This window comes from Bombus affinis, chromosome 14 (genome assembly GCF_024516045.1).
Source record: "Bombus affinis isolate iyBomAffi1 chromosome 14, iyBomAffi1.2, whole genome shotgun sequence".
Classification (NCBI taxonomy): Eukaryota; Metazoa; Arthropoda; class Insecta; order Hymenoptera; family Apidae; genus Bombus; species Bombus affinis.
The window spans coordinates 7,618,131-7,635,514 of NC_066357.1; the positions used below are offsets into that span (position 1 = coordinate 7,618,131).

The 17,384-nt window shown below is 39.9% G+C and overlaps 1 protein-coding gene and 1 long non-coding RNA gene across 5 annotated transcripts in view; one reads left to right on the forward strand and one right to left on the reverse strand.

Moving 5' to 3' along the window:
• The window catches only part of LOC126923997 (uncharacterized), a 301,345-nt gene that overhangs the window by 236,950 nt on the left and 47,011 nt on the right, over nucleotides 1-17,384 (forward strand). Inside the window, exon 5 of one of the 4 annotated variants that reach the window (XR_007713366.1) lies at nucleotides 7,852-8,109. The exons of the other annotated variants lie outside the window; for them this stretch is intronic. This is a non-coding gene — a long non-coding RNA (uncharacterized LOC126923997). Of the gene's footprint in view, nucleotides 1-7,851; nucleotides 8,110-17,384 lie in introns of those variants that run through there. 4 annotated transcript variants of the gene reach the window in all.
• Nucleotides 1-17,384, reverse strand: part of LOC126923992 (complexin) — a 324,121-nt gene that overhangs the window by 203,731 nt on the left and 103,006 nt on the right. The gene's annotated exons all lie outside the window — the stretch shown is intronic.

The following is a 17,384-nucleotide window of genomic DNA, read 5'->3' on the forward strand; positions in this document are numbered from 1 at the left end:
GATCACGATGGCAGAAGAGAGAAAGACGAGAATGGTTGGTAACGAGAAGCGGGTCGGTTGCGAGAAGACGACGCCGATAAAGCAGCGGTAAACCGGCGTCGAGACGTCTCGGCGCCTCTCCCTCTTTCCGTGTCCCTTTCCCCGTGATTTTCCAACAACGCGCGACAACTTTATCCCGGCGACAATGGACAAGATGAGGTTCGCTTCGCTGAGATATTACGTGTTTTTCCCACAACCGGCGGAATCCACCGCACCACCGGAAGTTCCTCCACTTTTTCGATCGCCACCCCTAATCCGACACGGCTTAAACGCTCCGCCGCTCATCCATACGGAATCGCGCGGCCATGTTTTTGTTTGCTCAGCCGACGATTAAATGGTTCCCGACTATCTCCGCTTCCTAGTAGACGATCGACCAACTTTTCCAACGTTTTTTCACTAGAGCATCGAAAATCGGATCGCACTCGTGCAAGATCCATTCGGAGTTTTTCAGGCTTTTAGTTTCGCACAGATCGAACGATATTTTTCAAGAATGTTTCACGTGTTCAGAATAACTATCTTCGAGTAGAGTTTATGTAGCGTTTTATATATCGTTTTTATTACGTTGAGTAATAAAATTGTTCGTCCCTTACTAGCGTATGGATTTCGAGATACGTTATAAAAATTATTCGAGGAGCGTAAAAGTACGAATTCTTACGTTCTCAATCTTTTGATAGAAAATACTTTCCTGTTTATGGGGAAACAAACTATCCCTCGATTAGATAAATTTGTTCACGTCGGATAGACAGATAGATCGAATTTATTTAACAAAATGTGCCTGATCTTGCGACCCAATTTATTTTTCAAAACATTTTTACATCTGTAGATATTTTATTTTCGTTGATTGCTAGAGACCGAAGACTGCTGATTCTAATTTCTAAGGTCCAGCAAAGAATCGGGAAATTAACTTTATCGAAATGTAACGTCGCAAAGTTATAAAAGAGATGTTTCTAAACAAACCTCTAACGTAACTTGTAACTGGTCGGTTCATCGATATTATTAGTCATCGTGGAAGACGAACTCGAGACAAAACAGCTAGGAAAGCTATCGAATTGCAGTCAATTCGAGTTGCCGACTCACATTGTGGAAACTCGATCCGTGAGAAGAGGAAGCTCGCGGCACAATACGGCGAAAAATTGGGGCGAAACGAACTGAGAACGCTTGGCAGCGATATCGCGATCGCCCTTTATCGTTCGGTAAACAAGCGGTCGCGAGTCACGGGAAATATTTGCCGCTCTTAAAAGTCCACCCAGCCGGCAATTTGGCCGACGTTGGATAAGAGGAGGCTGCTGGAAGGATTCGCTGTCGAGACCGTTTAAAGCACTGCCTGGAGGGTCAACAGCCTGGCGAGGAGGTTTAACCGCGATTCGCCTTTTAACTCGGAAGACAGATCGCCTGCCGACTAATTGACAATCGAGGGAAAGAACGTTTCCGGGCGGTAGACCGCGAGAGCATTTCCTCCTCTAGCATTTCCGCCATCGAAAAGAAAAAGACTCGAGACAATGGTGGATTCCACTTGGCAACCGGTACTTTCGGGACACTACAATTAACGAATTCCAGAAATTATTCCAGCACCGTGACAGAACGATACGAGGAGAGAGTCAGCGACGACGGAGGAAAAGCCATTCGTTTCCGGTGCAGAGTCGGACAAGAACGTCGACGTCGCGCAATTCCGACGCGACGAAGAAAAGCTACCGGTCGAGTATGGGACGAGAGAGAAAGAGCAAGGGAGAAGCTGAAGGACACTTCGGAAGAAAGAACGGCCGCCTCGTTAGAGCACCGACCACCTCCGGGCATCCTTGGCTCCTCGATCCCTCTGCACTAATTAAATACTGCCGAGACGCGGATTCGGCGTTCGACTGCAGCGAAAATCTCGCCTACGGATCCTCGAACTGTACCCAGAAAGGAAGCATTGGAACGACGACTTCTGACACTCCGTTTAAGGAGAGTTAATTATCTCTGTTTTCTCTTATCCTTGATTTGCTCTCGCTTTAATCATCCTCCTGATGCATTGTCTAACGAGCTGTTTCTTTCTTTTTCGCTTAAACTGATTTTCGTTGTTCTTTCAGAGCTCGGTCTTCAATCGAGTTTCTTACCGATCAAAGTTTCTGGGTTCGTCGAAGGTGGCTTCGTTTGCGATTTAAAGTATTTCGAAGGTTTTGTTCGATGGTTTTCAAGCTGAAGTATATCGGTGAAAAAGTGAAGTAGAATTAGACACGCATGGTTGGTATAATGAATAATTACTTGGTGTTATTATTTCTTCAAGATGTTAATCCTTAATATTTTTTAATCTTACGACGTCGTATTATGCGTTCATTCATATATTTTGTATATTAGGTTGTCCGGAAAGTCTCCTTCTCTCGCAAACGTGTTTTTTACAACAGTGTACCTTCATACAAACGTGAAAACAAGTCTGTGAAATGTCACGGTGTTTATCTCAACATAACAAAATGGAACGTACGTAATTCGATAAAATAATATAAAATAAAAAACGTTGTACGTCTATTATATCCTGATAAAACGAAAGAAACTTTTCGGACAATTTAATAATTACTTTTAAATTAGTCGATTTGATTTTGAATACAATTATACGCGGTATAATGATTTTTTATGCTGTATAATAGCCATTCATTTACCGATGAAAACGAAACTTGCAACTTTCTGATGTTATTACGGATATCGTGCGAGATAAGAACTTACTTTAAACATTTTATCTCATTGAAGAGTCCTTACCCCTCAGCTACCTACGTCTCCAAAAACTGTTCCGTAGATAGCAAGAATTAACTCTCAGCTTTTATTCTAAAATTCCTTTGTACCAATTTACTTCTCCTCTGGAGAGAAATATAAGGAAAGGAATTCATTACTCGAGAGAAATATATAAGAAAGGAAAGTCCGTGAACGGCAAAAATGTTCTTTCCTTGGGAAAAGAATTAGCAGAGAACCGCGGAAAGAATTCCATTAGTGGACGAGGCATCGAAACACGACTCAATTAACGAAACTACAAATTCACCAAGCACGCAATAATCGCGATTATCGCGAGCATTCTCGGCACGCTTCCACCGCGTCTCGTCGCCTCGCTTCCTCTCCTCTTGGAGCCCCGCGAAATGCAGACCTTCATAGCAACCTCTGCTACGTGATCGCGGTGACTAGTGGAATGGGGTCGAACGTGACGTTCCTCGGATGAGGTGCTCGCGAAATTAAGATGGTCCGTGTCGTTCCTACGTTTCGCCTGGTTGGTTCTTCGAAAAAAAGTTGTCGAATGTTGTACAGTGTTCTTTTTACAACGGCTGCGTGATCGCGAAAAAGTCACCAAACATCTAGCTGAATGGTATCGTTTGTCGGTTAGCTCTTCCAGAATCGAGTGTTCTTAGAAGTTTGATCGTGAAGTTTTAAAAATTATTGAGTTGTTGGAAAAATTCATAGGGAAATCTAAGAAAAGTTTCATGATATTGTTTCTTTATAGAATTAGGATGTATATCGTTGAAGGATAGATTGTTCGCTTGGAGACTCTTCGTTATTTATCTTATAACTAAGATGCCTTCTAAAAAATCAATAACATTCTAATTTAGGTTCGGTCTTAATTTCTTTATAAATGTACTATATCATAATAATATATCGTATTTATATATTGGTACAACCGCAGCTGTTTTAATTTAGGATGCTCGATTCTGTCGAATTTGAGCATAATAAAACTAGATATTCTATTTAAAGATCCAAAATTGATCTCAATTCAATAAGAGTGTAACACCGAAACAAATGCAAAAACCGATACCATCGTATTTTTTTTCAATCCTACATATTTTAGAAGCGAAATTGTAACTTTATATTTGAAGCAACGAAGCGTTTTCGAGCGGATAACATTGTACGAACACCTTGTATATCGTTCAACGATGTACCAATCCCGTAAAGACACAAGATCTTCGGATCTTCTATAAATTCCGCTATGAATTCTTCGAACGACTCAATAATTCTTAAAACGTACAGAAATAAAACATCAAACAATAGGAAATGAGAAAAATTATGGCTCTCTCGCAATCAAACAATCATCTTAAATCACTGTGCGTCGTGGGTTGTTCTCGTCCGAGCTGCACTTTCTTCCACATAAATTCAACTGGGCGAGTGCTTCCGTATGTTGCTTGCGATTTCTCGCGGCGAGCACAGCGTCTGAGTAACGTTTCCTGATACGATCGCCCTTGCCTGTATTTTCTTTCCCCTTCGCCACTTGAGATTACCAAGGTTCCCTTTACTAGCTTGTAGACGGAAACGAGAGATTTGTTGGGAAACAAAGACACCGCTAATGGAGAAGTTCGACGCCTCTAGAGGAACTACAGCGTAGATTTCCTCCCACTTCGATCATTCTTGTTTCGCTGATTCCAAGTTAACCGCGTTATATCGAACTCAATTGCCTTTCAAGTAACAGCTTCAACTCTTGTCTTATGATTCTGTAATATTTATTTTACTCGTTGAATGTTACGATCAGTGTCAGAGTCTTGTTGTTATTCGCGGCGGGAAGAATACAATGAGACTGTAATGTTGATTCAAAAACTACCGCTTTAAACGCAAGCTTTAATCGGCTAATTCAAGGAGATCTGACAATATGATAGGCAAAACGACAACTCAGAACAAGAAATCAGAACTTAGAACTCTTGTTCGTGAATTTTTTTATTATTATTTAATTTGTACTTTACGATTTGTCCAGCTGGACATTTGGTAAATTTTTCTAATTTAATTGCTAAATAACATGTGGATGACTATCCCTAGCGGGATACCATCTTCGAGTCTGACTATTTTTATTGAGGTTATTAGATGTATAAAGAGAGAAAACGCGTGGATAAAGTGTAAGGTAGAAAATATATATTTAATAGAGAAGTGTAATAATAAGTAGGAATACAATTTGAGCTGATCCAGATCCGCACCCTAGCAGTGTTACCTTATAACTGAAAATCCCCGAAGCCAACGTCGCCTGTCTGTTGTTTATGGTCTGCCTTCGTGCCAGTCTTTTGTCTATATGCTGTCGATGGCTTCAACGCTTGAGAAAACTAAAAAGACCAGATGTAGATTTTTCGTAGAAGTGGCGACCACTTCAACAATTTGATTTCTTTAGTGACGTCAGTGGGGTGTTTTCTTTTTTGCCTTCTTTCTATGAGAGTTTTGCTCGCTAAAGGCTATTGAAACTGATGAAGATGCCTATGACTTGGAATAGTTTTCACTTCGTTCCAATTATTGCGTCTATTTAATATTTTAATTTCTCTCTTCAGTGTGTGCTTTTCGCAAAAATATGTATTTTCTTTTCTATAAAGGCGCATCTATGTAATGATGACAGCAAATAATCGACGCTGCTTCGTACTATTTCAATTGCAATATGCCATTTGTTTTAATTGAATTACCAGGTTATATCGAGGCAATCTCCGCGCTGTGTGCCAAAGACGAGAATTTTTCTCGCTGGAAATTCCAGACGATTGCCTGTTTATTTCGAGCTATCGGAAAACAGCGACGAAACGAACGATTCGCGAAATTCCCCGTTTTCGTTGAAACGTCGTGGAATACAAATGAAGAGAGATTCTTCCTTGGGAAATTATGCGAGAATTCCTCGCGTTTCACGCAGTTAATGCATTCTGAAGAAACCTTCTCCCGAATGAAAATTAAATGATAAAGTTTGAATCCAGGCTTGTAGTTACCTGCCATTACTAATTCTTTTATCAAACTTACGTATGTAGATCCACACCTACTCAAAAAGTATTCCAACACCCGTAGAAACTTTTCATGTGTACGCAAAACGTTTTGAAATCTCATTAGAATTTAACAAGATGTGACTGTCGTAATTATTTTGATGAAATTTAAAAACGATCATCGTTGTAAACGTCAAAATCCACCATGCTCGGGCGCTTTCACGCGTGACGTATCTAATACATATTCTCTGATGAATTGATTTTATTAGCGCGTTACTTGATTCAACCACTATCGGAAGTCTCCATTCTAGATATGGACTAACTACCGAGCATTCATCATTTGATACGCTCTGTTCCTGGTATCGTTAGCCAGATCGTGAATATCCAATGACGTTTCCAATTTCCAATCGCTTCACTTTACCGAAACTCTTCAAAATATAACAATATTCAGATAAAAATAGGAATAAGTGTGGCGTTCTCAGTCGTGGAAAATTGTCAAGGATCATCTGATTGCAGAACTTTTACGATTGAATCGATCGCTTGAGGATTTTCGAGCGAGAGGAAGACGCGTTTCAATGTTTCATAAACCTAAGGTAAAAGTTGTGAAGTTAATTCCTATCGAGTCTTTGTATAATTTAGCGGTATACTTCGTATTTCTCACGAAGGAAATCTTTTTCCTGATTCGATTCGATCAATATAACTGCGGGAAAAAATATTTAACACGTATCCTTTACGTGTCTCGATCCATGTTACAGGAATGAGAACATTCCTCGATATTGGGACTGAAAAAATATTTTACAGAATATCTTAGAAACTATGGGGTTTAAAAAATCATTCAAATGTAAAATGTTAACACTTTGACTGCCACGCCGGAATTACATGTTTCGCACAGGAGGCCACGGTGTTTCAACGCAGTGTACCGTTAGATGCAAGATTTGTTCTCATTTTTTTTTTATTGATGTTCTAATAAAAATGTTTAATTGTTCAATGGGCACTTTTTATTTCAAAGTATCTTCTATTTATCGGTTATATTCAAAATGCCCTAACTGTTAATTTTCGTTCAATTTTTACAATTGTAAGAAGTTGAAGCGCTTCGGTCACCAATGACCAACGTGGCAGTCAAAGTGTTTTAAAGAAGAAATTCAACCGTGTAATTTTTGAAAATGTTTGATCTTTGCTGCAACGTTGATGAAACGCTCAATTCTAGAGATTCTGAGGTACCGCGCTGAGAAGGCTTCGAATCTCTCGTTATTGTCGTATTGTTTGCTTGATGAGATTTCTAGGACAAAATTACCAATAGAATAGTAAATTGGATGGAATAAATTCGCGATGCAGGGTACTCAAGGATCGTTGCTACGATCTGTACCGGCAAAGGTAAGTAACAAGTCGTGTAATGCCGCGATCCATCAACACGATCAGTCGATCCATCAAAAACGATCCAGGATTGTCCTCCGCTGTCTAGGAACATCAGGCTTCCCGATACGAGCCACTGGTTTCATTAATCATTTCATTCTCCTTGTTTCGAGCAGCTTAGCGCTGACCCAAAATTGCCAGCCTGTAGTTTATAGTTACGAGAATTGAAGAGTTTCGGAAAAATCTCTCGAACGTAAGAGCAGTCTCTTCGAAACTGGCACATCATGTTTCGCAATATATATATATATCTTATAAAACTTTATATTGCGTTGGTTAATGGCTCGACTGTCAACCTATCCGCGGTTTCATCGTGTGAGTGATAATATGCACTGACCTTCGTGGAGCATCAGGCGTCACAAACTACGTGCAACTCTTGTATAACTCGTGTGTCACGTTGTGGAAATTATGGTTAGCTATTTTCAGGTATCTGAGTAAAATAATTTGCTGAGAGTAATTAAGTTACGTCGGGTTTATGATACGAACGCAATTCTTCTGCTATACCTTAAGCCGATAATTCAATATGAGTTCTTCGTTATTTCATCTATTATTATTTATTGGTAGGAGAGTTCGAAACTTCGTAGAAGCAGCAGTAAGAGAATACAAAGTTTTATCTGGTTCTCAGTGGTAATTAAGAGGTCGTAATTTCCTAGAATTAACGGCGAGTTCTAACTTTTTCTCTGTTACTCGTAAAATAATTTATTCCTCGACTGAGAAATAAACTGCACTTTTCCAGGGAACTGCGATTCGGTATCGAAGTTAATTAGAAAACGGCCAATTAACCGAGTTCTGTCGTGCCCAGGCCACTAAACGCAACCCGGTTACGGCCACCTCTCCGCCGCCACGTCTCCAGCACGAATTGTTCTTCCGAATTCACGGCGTTCCTTCGTTGATTTCAAGCGTTTTAATGGAACTCAACGCCTAGAGCTTCCAGATCTCCGGAAATTTTCCGCCGAATTTCAATCGAAAATCGAAACGAAGAGACGTCGCTATTTCAGAGTCAAAGGACTCTCGTCGGAAACGGCGAGCGTCGCAAAATATTCTCCATTTCGATGTTCCATTAAAAAGTAAAAAGAAAAAAAGATTAAAAAAGTGGAAAAAAAGTATATGAAAGGGGAGAAGATAAAGGCTGAGCGATAAACTAAAATGTACACAACGGAGCTGGATTTCGAAATTTAGAAAAAAATTTCGCGCATGAAATTCAAGCACACGCGCAGTTTTCAAAGTCATCGCGGATAGATGAAACACACAAAGGCGTTTCAGAGCGGACTTTTTTCGGTTTTATCGCTCGACCGGCCTTTTTTCCCCACTGTTCTCCCGGAACACACACGCTGATGTCAAAGCGGCTCTATTTTCGAGATTACGTTTTGCCTGGCGCGTTCCCGGCGCACACCATTCTCGAATCCTTTTCAATTCACAGCGTTAAAACATTGATGAACACACAACCACGAGAAGATGAAGACAGATTAACGTAAAACGAAGCTAAATTACGCGGGCTGATACGAATCCCTGTGTGAGCACACTGCGACCAGTGATCTGAGTAACAGAATTACGAATGATACACGTGAGAGAAGAGCCGGAGAACCTTTATGGTAGAGTGTATGGGTGCGGGCGAAAAGCGATTCAGAGAATACAGCGATGTTGTACGTGTACAGCCTTTAAATTTCTCAGGGCACAAGTTATTTCAAACTGTTGAAGAATTTGTTTCCTATCAATTATTGATAATGAAGAGTACAATCTTTCTGATATATTTGTAGAAAAAAAAATATAATTATACACCGCTTTACTCAATCTCCTGCTCCATAAATCGATCGTCCAATTAACTTGATTCACTTACTATATTGCCTTAATTAAAGTATTAAAATGGCTAGTATTACATCATTCTATAAAGTATGTTGAAATATTTAAACTCCCTCGGTGTTTTTAATTTTTTAAGCCAAGGTACGTTCTACTGACTGTAACGAAATAATTACTAAATAGTTTTAATCGAAAGAAGAAACTCAAAGGTCGTAAAAAAAGATTATAAACCTTCAGCTTTTTCGATGTCTTAAAATACTGGGTAGGATGTTGTAATTAAGACATAACAGCATACTTGTTCGAAACGACGTTAAGCTACTCGTAATATCTCCATAGAAAATCAGAGATAGTCCATATTATTCTGAAATCTCGGTAGAAAGCGATTCTCGTTTTTATTTCCACCGGAAGGGAGAAGATTAACAATGTTTTAAGGAAATGCTTGGTATAAAATTAGGACAAAAGACCATTCATAACGATTCCTTTCTATTTTCCTCGAACTTCAGAAATTTTCTGATAATAGAAAAGTAAGATTTAGTCAGAAGTGATCCAGAGAACGTGGTAGAAGTAAGCAGGGCAGCATATTCTTTTATTCGAAACGATATTAGACTACTTTCTTTTTTATTATTTAATTTGTACTTTACAATTTGTCCAGCTGGACATTCGGTAAATTTTTCTAGCTATTAGACTACTTATACACCTCGATCGTAGATCGCAAGCGATCCAGACCATTCTGAAGGGAGGATGTTAAAAACTGGTTATTTTTAGTGGCAGAAAATAACAACGCCAACACCGACTTTGCATCCACATGTGTGTGTCAGAAAAGCTCCCAATCCGATTTTTCTGTTGTCGATCAATACGCACACAAAATATTTCGAGAATATTTATCTACCAATGTGTATTCAAAATAACGGAAATAAAATGTTGTTTTCTGTAAAATGCTGTTATTCCATTCTGCATGAATTCGATATCTTTGATAATCAACGTAATAGGAAGAATCTCTTATCATGATTCGGTACCAAACGTAACATAACATCATCCTTATCATAAGCATTTCTCCGAATGTAGGAAGATGTAATCTTACGATGACAAACATCATAGCTCGAATCTGTGATGGAAAAGTATTGCAATTGTTTTGACTATCGTGAAGCTACAATAACAATATCTCTTTTCTTCAATTTCTTCCTCTAATTACATATCGATAATTAGCTCAAATGATCTCATAGCACTTGTTTTTCCTTGATTTCAAACTTCAGTCGATCTATGACTGAATATCACTGACTTTCTCATTAATTATCTTGAAAATCGTTCAGAAGAAGATGAAATATAACGTTTAGGTGAATTCGATCGACTGCTATATTTTCACGCTTCGATTCTCTTTTAACGATCGTTTCTCGGAGAAGCTGCAAGAACATTTTCTGTTCCTTGCAAGACACGCTTCAACATCCTGAATTTTTCAACTCCGGGCGATGCCAAAAATGCCCATAGTTTTACGATCCTCCTTGGGAGAATCTGGAAGAATTCGCGAATTCTCGGTGGAATCATTTTCTTCCCATATCGATCGAATTTCTATTTAAAGCGTGTTAAATTCGTGTCGCGACACGTGCTACGATTTTCCCGATACACAGCCGGGACACCATATTCCCTGGTATCGCTCTTGCACATCCTTTTGTTCGTTGTAGCCGGGGCTACGGCCTCGCTAGAAAATGTAATAACTCAAAGCCCACGGGAGGCGGCGCAGACGGAGACGGAGGCGAGAGGCAAGACACACTGGCGGATACAGATTCCCGGCGACCGGGGAGAACTTGCTGTTCTCGTTACTCACGAGCGTCGATCCGCCGTTGTTTATCGCTGGTTGCGCGCTCCTCCTAATGTAATATCTTCGTCGGGTTCGCTCGCTACGAGGAATCGTTCGGCCCGCGATAAATTCTCCTGGAAGAATGCGAGAGGCAACGATCGACACACGTTTCCAGCCATTCTTTTCGATTTTAAAAGCGTCCATTTCCTCCTGCTAACCCCGTTACACGATCCCCCACGAATCGAAGCGATCCCTTCTAATATTTGTCACGAGAAGCAGATGTTCGGTGTTTGGGTATTTTTAAAAACGATATTTTACTTTCTTTGTAAACTCGCTGATTAACTGCTTCGATTTAATCGTACGTTTTTGCCAGTTGTATTTAACACTTTGACTGCCACGGTGGTCATTGGTGAACGAAGCGCTTGAACTTCTTACAGTTGTAAAAATTGAATGAAAATTAGCAGTTAGGGCATTTCGAATGTAACCGATAAATAGAAGACACTTTGAAATAAAAAATGCCCCATTGAACAATTAAACATTTTTATTAGAAGATCAATAAAAAGAAATTAGAACAAATCTTGCATCTAACGGTGCACTGTGTTTGCACCCATATCTTTGAGGGGTAATCTACGAATATTATTATAAACACAATAGGAAATAATCGTAAATGCTGCTTTCTAATCATATAATTGAAATTAGAAGTGTGCACATACCTTACTGTTATATATAGAATGAGCAAATACCGTTTACGAATATCTTCTACACGTTTCAACAATATATTCTGCACGTTTTACTTACGACGAAACAACGAATGCGATTGGTTTGTGGAAATAAACGAAGCCTTGTTATAATACGTTGCTATCAACTGTTACCAAGGCGCCACGGTGGTCACTCGTGACCACCAAAAAGATAAATGGTCCATTGGGGAAGAATGTTGTCTTACATCATCAATTTATTATTATTTTGCCATTATATGCTTTGAATAATAAAAATACTCCCGTGGCGTCCTGAGGGAAACATGTGATTTCGGCGTGACAGTCAAAGTGTTAATAGGTAGGCGTAGATACGCGTGACCATTTTTCTACCGAGACTATTCGTGCCTCTATTGTGCCACTTTTTATTTTCGTCCCATTCGCTGCATCTTCGAATGATCTTCATCTAATCGTTGCTACGCAATCAACAAAAACGAGCATCTTCTGCATTTTGACGGCGTCCGTGTTATACTTTACGTGACAACGCAATGTCGTTCGCGTTATATGTTACATCAAGCAAACCAATACGAAGCTACAACTACTTCCGCGTTGCATCCAAAATTTAATGACTTAAACTGGTAGAAACCTGGTAATATAAACGGGACCATTTCTCTGCAAGTAAAACTACATTAGAGCCAAATCAAAGCTACGTAAGTAAAAGTAAATTTTCAATAAACATTTCGTCTTCTATTTTCATTTTACTATGATCGCACGGCTCCAGTAAACGCGATTACCACTTTCTATTTACCGTAATGCTATGCCCGAAACAATGCAACCAACGTAAGAAATCGCGCGTTGTCGGAAGCCACGATATCTGTGCGCGACGTTACGCGAGAAATGAAGTACGTGCCTCGTGGAAGAATCAGGTGGAGAAATCGAAGAAGAGTCTTCCACATTATTCGAAGAAAAAATCGGGAAGAAACGAAAGCTGAACGGAAAAACAAAGACGAGGAGGAAGAATGCAGGCGACAAAGACGTATCTTGGTCATCGTCTCGCAGACGGTTTCTCCAGCAGCGGATATAAAAGGCGCGAGGAGGAGGCGAGAGAATCGAACGACGAAGGGGCAGAAGCAAAGCGGAACAAAGCGAGTCGAGAGCCGCGTTTCACGCGAAACGGAGAAATATTAAGGGTTGCACTCCCGATATTAGAGATCCTGCGAGAGATCGGCAACGATTTGTTCCAATGAGACGTACCGACAAACGCTTCTTCCAATAGCTCCAACGGTATCCCTATTTTCCTGTAACGACCAGGTCGTTTCTCTTGTCGCATGGGATTTCCTTCCTTTCCTTCCGATTCTAAGGCTCTTTGCCCGTCGTACGCTCGCTCTTTTCCGGGGCGAGAACCACTTTTCCGAATTCTTGACGCGGAGAAAAAAGAAAGGAAAGAAGCAACGAAATAGACGAATGAAGAGAAGGAGGAGCAGAGGAAAAAGAAGCACCATTAGGGTGGATCTCGATTTCGCGGTAGAATCGAGCGGAACGAAATGCATTCTCGTTCGTGCAGCAGAATCTTCGAGGCGTAGCTCGTTACTGCACGCAACCTAATCTGTTGCAGCGATATTGAACTGCCTCGTTGTATAACAGTTACCCAAAACGAAAACCATGGCGTCAGAGAGCACGTAGCGCCGAGAATTAATCCTTACTTTGGCGCCCGATTACCCGGTTCTCGTATTCTTTCAATAATTTTTATGCCGTCTCCGATATCGTCATCGTATCGTCGCTTCGAATCCCTGCTTTCCGAATATTTTTACGCGGATTTTCAAAATAAAATCTTCCAGATATTTCGAAACGAAGAGAAGATTCCGAGTATTGTCTCGTTCGGTAAATTCGTAGTACGTTCATTGCGAACTAGCGGTAAGTTCGTTCGCCTTAAGTACCATTTTTACTGTATAGGTTTTGGAGAATGTTCTAAAAATCGTTTAAAGCGTGTGAGAACATACCTATTTGGATTTTTTCATGCCACATATATATATTTATATATATATTTATAAAGAAATAGGATAAAAAGGTTCTTGATAGATCTTGTATATAATAAGTCTGTAGTACTGTTTCAAGGAAACAGCCATGAACTTATTATTTAAAATAATTGCTGGATGGTAGAGAAAATTGTCGAGAAACCTTAGAAATTCCTTAATAAATAAGGTTTCCTTGGAATATCCTTTATATTTGACGGGTAGAAAGAAGACGCCGACGGTAGTCAGATACTTTGGTTATCACAGAAGCATGAAAATTTTGGTTGCCAGCTCGAGAGTTAACTTCGCCACTATGTATCTTCGTAACAGGAGTACGTACAAAGGAGTTGCTTTATAAGGGCCAGTTCGGCGTGTATTTTACGAGAAGCCAAGCGGTTGTTGTATCACGGGACAATGTCGTAATAAGTGGCTCGATAACGAAAACTCTCAGCCATCTCGAAGGAACTAAAGGAGAAAGAAGAAGAGAGGGGTCGAATCCGTTGAAAATTCACCACCCTTGTTATGGGAATAAACTTTCGCGTTGCAAGATGTATCGTGCTTTTTTTCTTCCCCCCACTCTACGTATCGCGGTGTATCGCACCTTTTAACTACCGCCCAGAGGCCGTAATTTTGCTTTTCATGCGTTCTATCCAACATCGAACACACGGTACGAAAGTATTACGGAACAAAGTTTTTAATTGCAACCGGAGAATCATCGAGAAATTGCTGCGTTACTGTGCAGAGCTTCGGAAACGTTGCTGTCTTAATTTTTAGAACACGAATGGAAATACAATATCTGTATTATGATTGTAGGACGAGATCGTTACATCTATTTTCCTTGACAGGCTTTTTCTTTAACGTCCTGCGTTTGCCAGAATTTTTATGTAACACTCGCGACGATAATACGTGTCAAGGCTGTGTACAATAGAGTGGGACGAAATATAGAAGCGGAGTTTTTTGTGCTACGAATGATTGATTGTCGTTAATGAGAAACGAAATGAGGTCGGCAATCCTGAAAGTCATCAGATGGACATCGATCGTGTTAAGTCGAACCAGTATTGATTGAATCATCGTAACGGAATAGACATACACGGCCGATGTAGAAACTTTAATGTAAAATGTCTGCCTGTTATTAGTTTGCTTTTTATATACTACGTTCTACTTTTGTTTATTGCTTATTTCAGCGATCGATAAAGTTGCAGTAAACGTTACTGTTAGATATCCTAAATGGAGTACGTGTTGTAATATTCAGCACGTAATACAAATTTCTGTCCACGTCATGTTTTCTAAATTACCCGCAAAAAAATACAAATTCGTATAAATATTCGTAGTCTATTTATTACAGCGAACTAGAATGAACTCCTATAGAAGTATTAGGTTGTCCGAAAAGTTTCTTTCGTTTCATAAAGTGATAATAGATGAACAACAATTTCTGTTTTATATTATTTTATCGAATCAGGTATGATCCATGTCGTCCTATTTTTATTATTATGTTCGTGCATAATTCAATAAACTAACATAAAACAAAAAGCATTGTGCGTCTATTATTTCCTTATAAAACGAAAGAAACTTTTCGGACAACCTAATATCTAAGCTATTAAAATCTGAATTTGATAGATCAATTTTTGACACCAGCGAACGTTCAAAGACTATGTCTCGCTTAATGAAAAATTTCCCTAAGTTGATTTCCACGTCCTGCGAGTATAATTTCGAGCCCACCGCGATTTTCACTCGACACTCGCCTGTTCGACGTGGCGTGTGTCGTGACTCTGCGTGCATAAACAAAAATTCCCGCCGTGGGTAAAACTTGCTCTCAACAGCTGGAGAATGCACTTCCGGTTCCGTGGCTAAAAGCAACCAAGTCCACATAGGCGCGCGCTACGCGATGAAAATCGCGACGAGCAACTCGGCGAATTACGGGTCGCTGCGGAGTACCGTCACTTCCGCGAAAATAAAATAGCGTCGCAGTGTTTGAAAAATACGGACTGGGAGAAAGTCATGAGAATTCTCATATTCGTATAATCCATTTTCTCCTCTTGCTTGAATTTACAAATCTTTGAAGATCCTTAATTAGAATGTTATTTAGCAATAAATATTATGTTAATAGGACAATGTGTACAGGGAACCTGTTTCAATCAGCCTCGTTGGAATATTTTATAAGGAACGAAGGACGTCAAAAAATATCAGATATGAACGTCTAATTACTTTACGCACCTGAGTACAATTAATTAAAATTAATTACACTATAACACATACGGTATAGAATGAGAAATATTTCTATTTTATAAACAATGCATGTAGAAAATTATCTATTATTTAGCGTATTATAATTCGTGGACAAATGACTAAATAAATTTTCTAGATAAATAACATCGTGATTAAGGATCTTGAGGATACGGAAATACAAAAAAGAAATAGGAATTGGGTGATCGAGATTCATGAAAATCTCGATATCTCCTTAATCAGGCTCGTTCTCAAACACAAGCATCTTGACGTGGTCCCCAAAAGTGAAACAATTCTTGGGATTTTCCGCGCTGCTCGCTATTTAAAGTTCGAGGTCGTTCGACGCATCCATCGCGGGTCGCATTTCCCGTAATGTCTGTGTCGGCGTCGCGACGTCTCGTCTCTGAAACGTCTCGCGCGACACATCTACGCCGCGGCGCCGGCTGCACCGGATCGCTGAATTCAAAAGCGTCCCTGATTGCGTTCTCGGCCCTGATTTTTTACAAAGCTTCTCCATTAACCGGCGAAGCCAACGAAGCGACGTGAAATTTGCATCAAAGCGAGCCATCCACCGTCGCGTTCCACCGGCTCGATAGAAAATATTCCGCGAAAATATTTGCCTTCGTTATGAAAAAAATGCCCGGCCTTCGAAATTTCAGCACGCTTCACAGGAATAAACGTTATCGCGAGCTACGAGAAGTTTTCTTGCCGATTCTTTCGTCCATTTCAACGTATTCGAACGGGTGACAGAGCAATGTACAGCAACGAATATTTGGAACTAGCGATATTATCTTCTGAAGAAGGCGACCACAAGAGTTAGTACATAAAAGCGGTATTATCGATTCGTCGTATACTTTGCTGGTTCCCACGAGGCTGTGATGCACTCGTATCGCCTACGATGCAGCAGAATGCACTGATTCAGCGTTCAGACGAGGCTAAGCCGAACACGGAAGCACGTGCGATTCGGTCGATACCGCTTTAGTTTCTTTAACGTTGTTACGAAGACCGGTATTGATCGAATTGTAAGTAGAATGTCAAGTTTCAGACGTAAGAGTTCAAAAATCCATAAAACACGTTTCTCGTTCCCGGATGAGAACGCGGTGATGATGAAAAATTTGTTTCCTTGTTAGATCCTGGATATTTATGCAAATTCATATTTTTACTGGCATCATGTAGTTAAGGAAATGGAAGTTGAGCTGAAATCTATTTCAGCTATTGAATATTATAACAAATACTATGCTTCATATGTTTCCGCATTCTGCGTATTTTCGCGCGTTGAATTACTTACATCCTTAAATCTCTCGTATAACGCATAGAAATCCTCAGTTTCTTCATTATAACGTCGAAAAATCCATGTTCCATAGATGCAATTGTATCTATTCAGATTAGATTTGTCTGGTTTTAAAGTGCAAGAGTCTACATCAGACTGGAACAGGGAATTGAAATTATCGCGAAGAATGGTGCGCACTTGCGTCACGACTACGAATCCAATTATTAGCAGTAGTTCTTAATATTCCGTATACACAACTACCACAGTACACGTCGGATTGCTTCGTGAACTATGAAATTCGCCGGCTATCCTGATAAAGCTCGACATTCGTGTAATAGGGTACAAGTACGATGTTGGAATTAATGAGGTCCATCGACGTGATAACGGCAGCAGGAGCACGTTAACCACGAAATGCATCGAAGAATGATTCTTTAGAAAGAAGAAAACACGTAGCTATGACTCGATCAATACCGCTTCGAA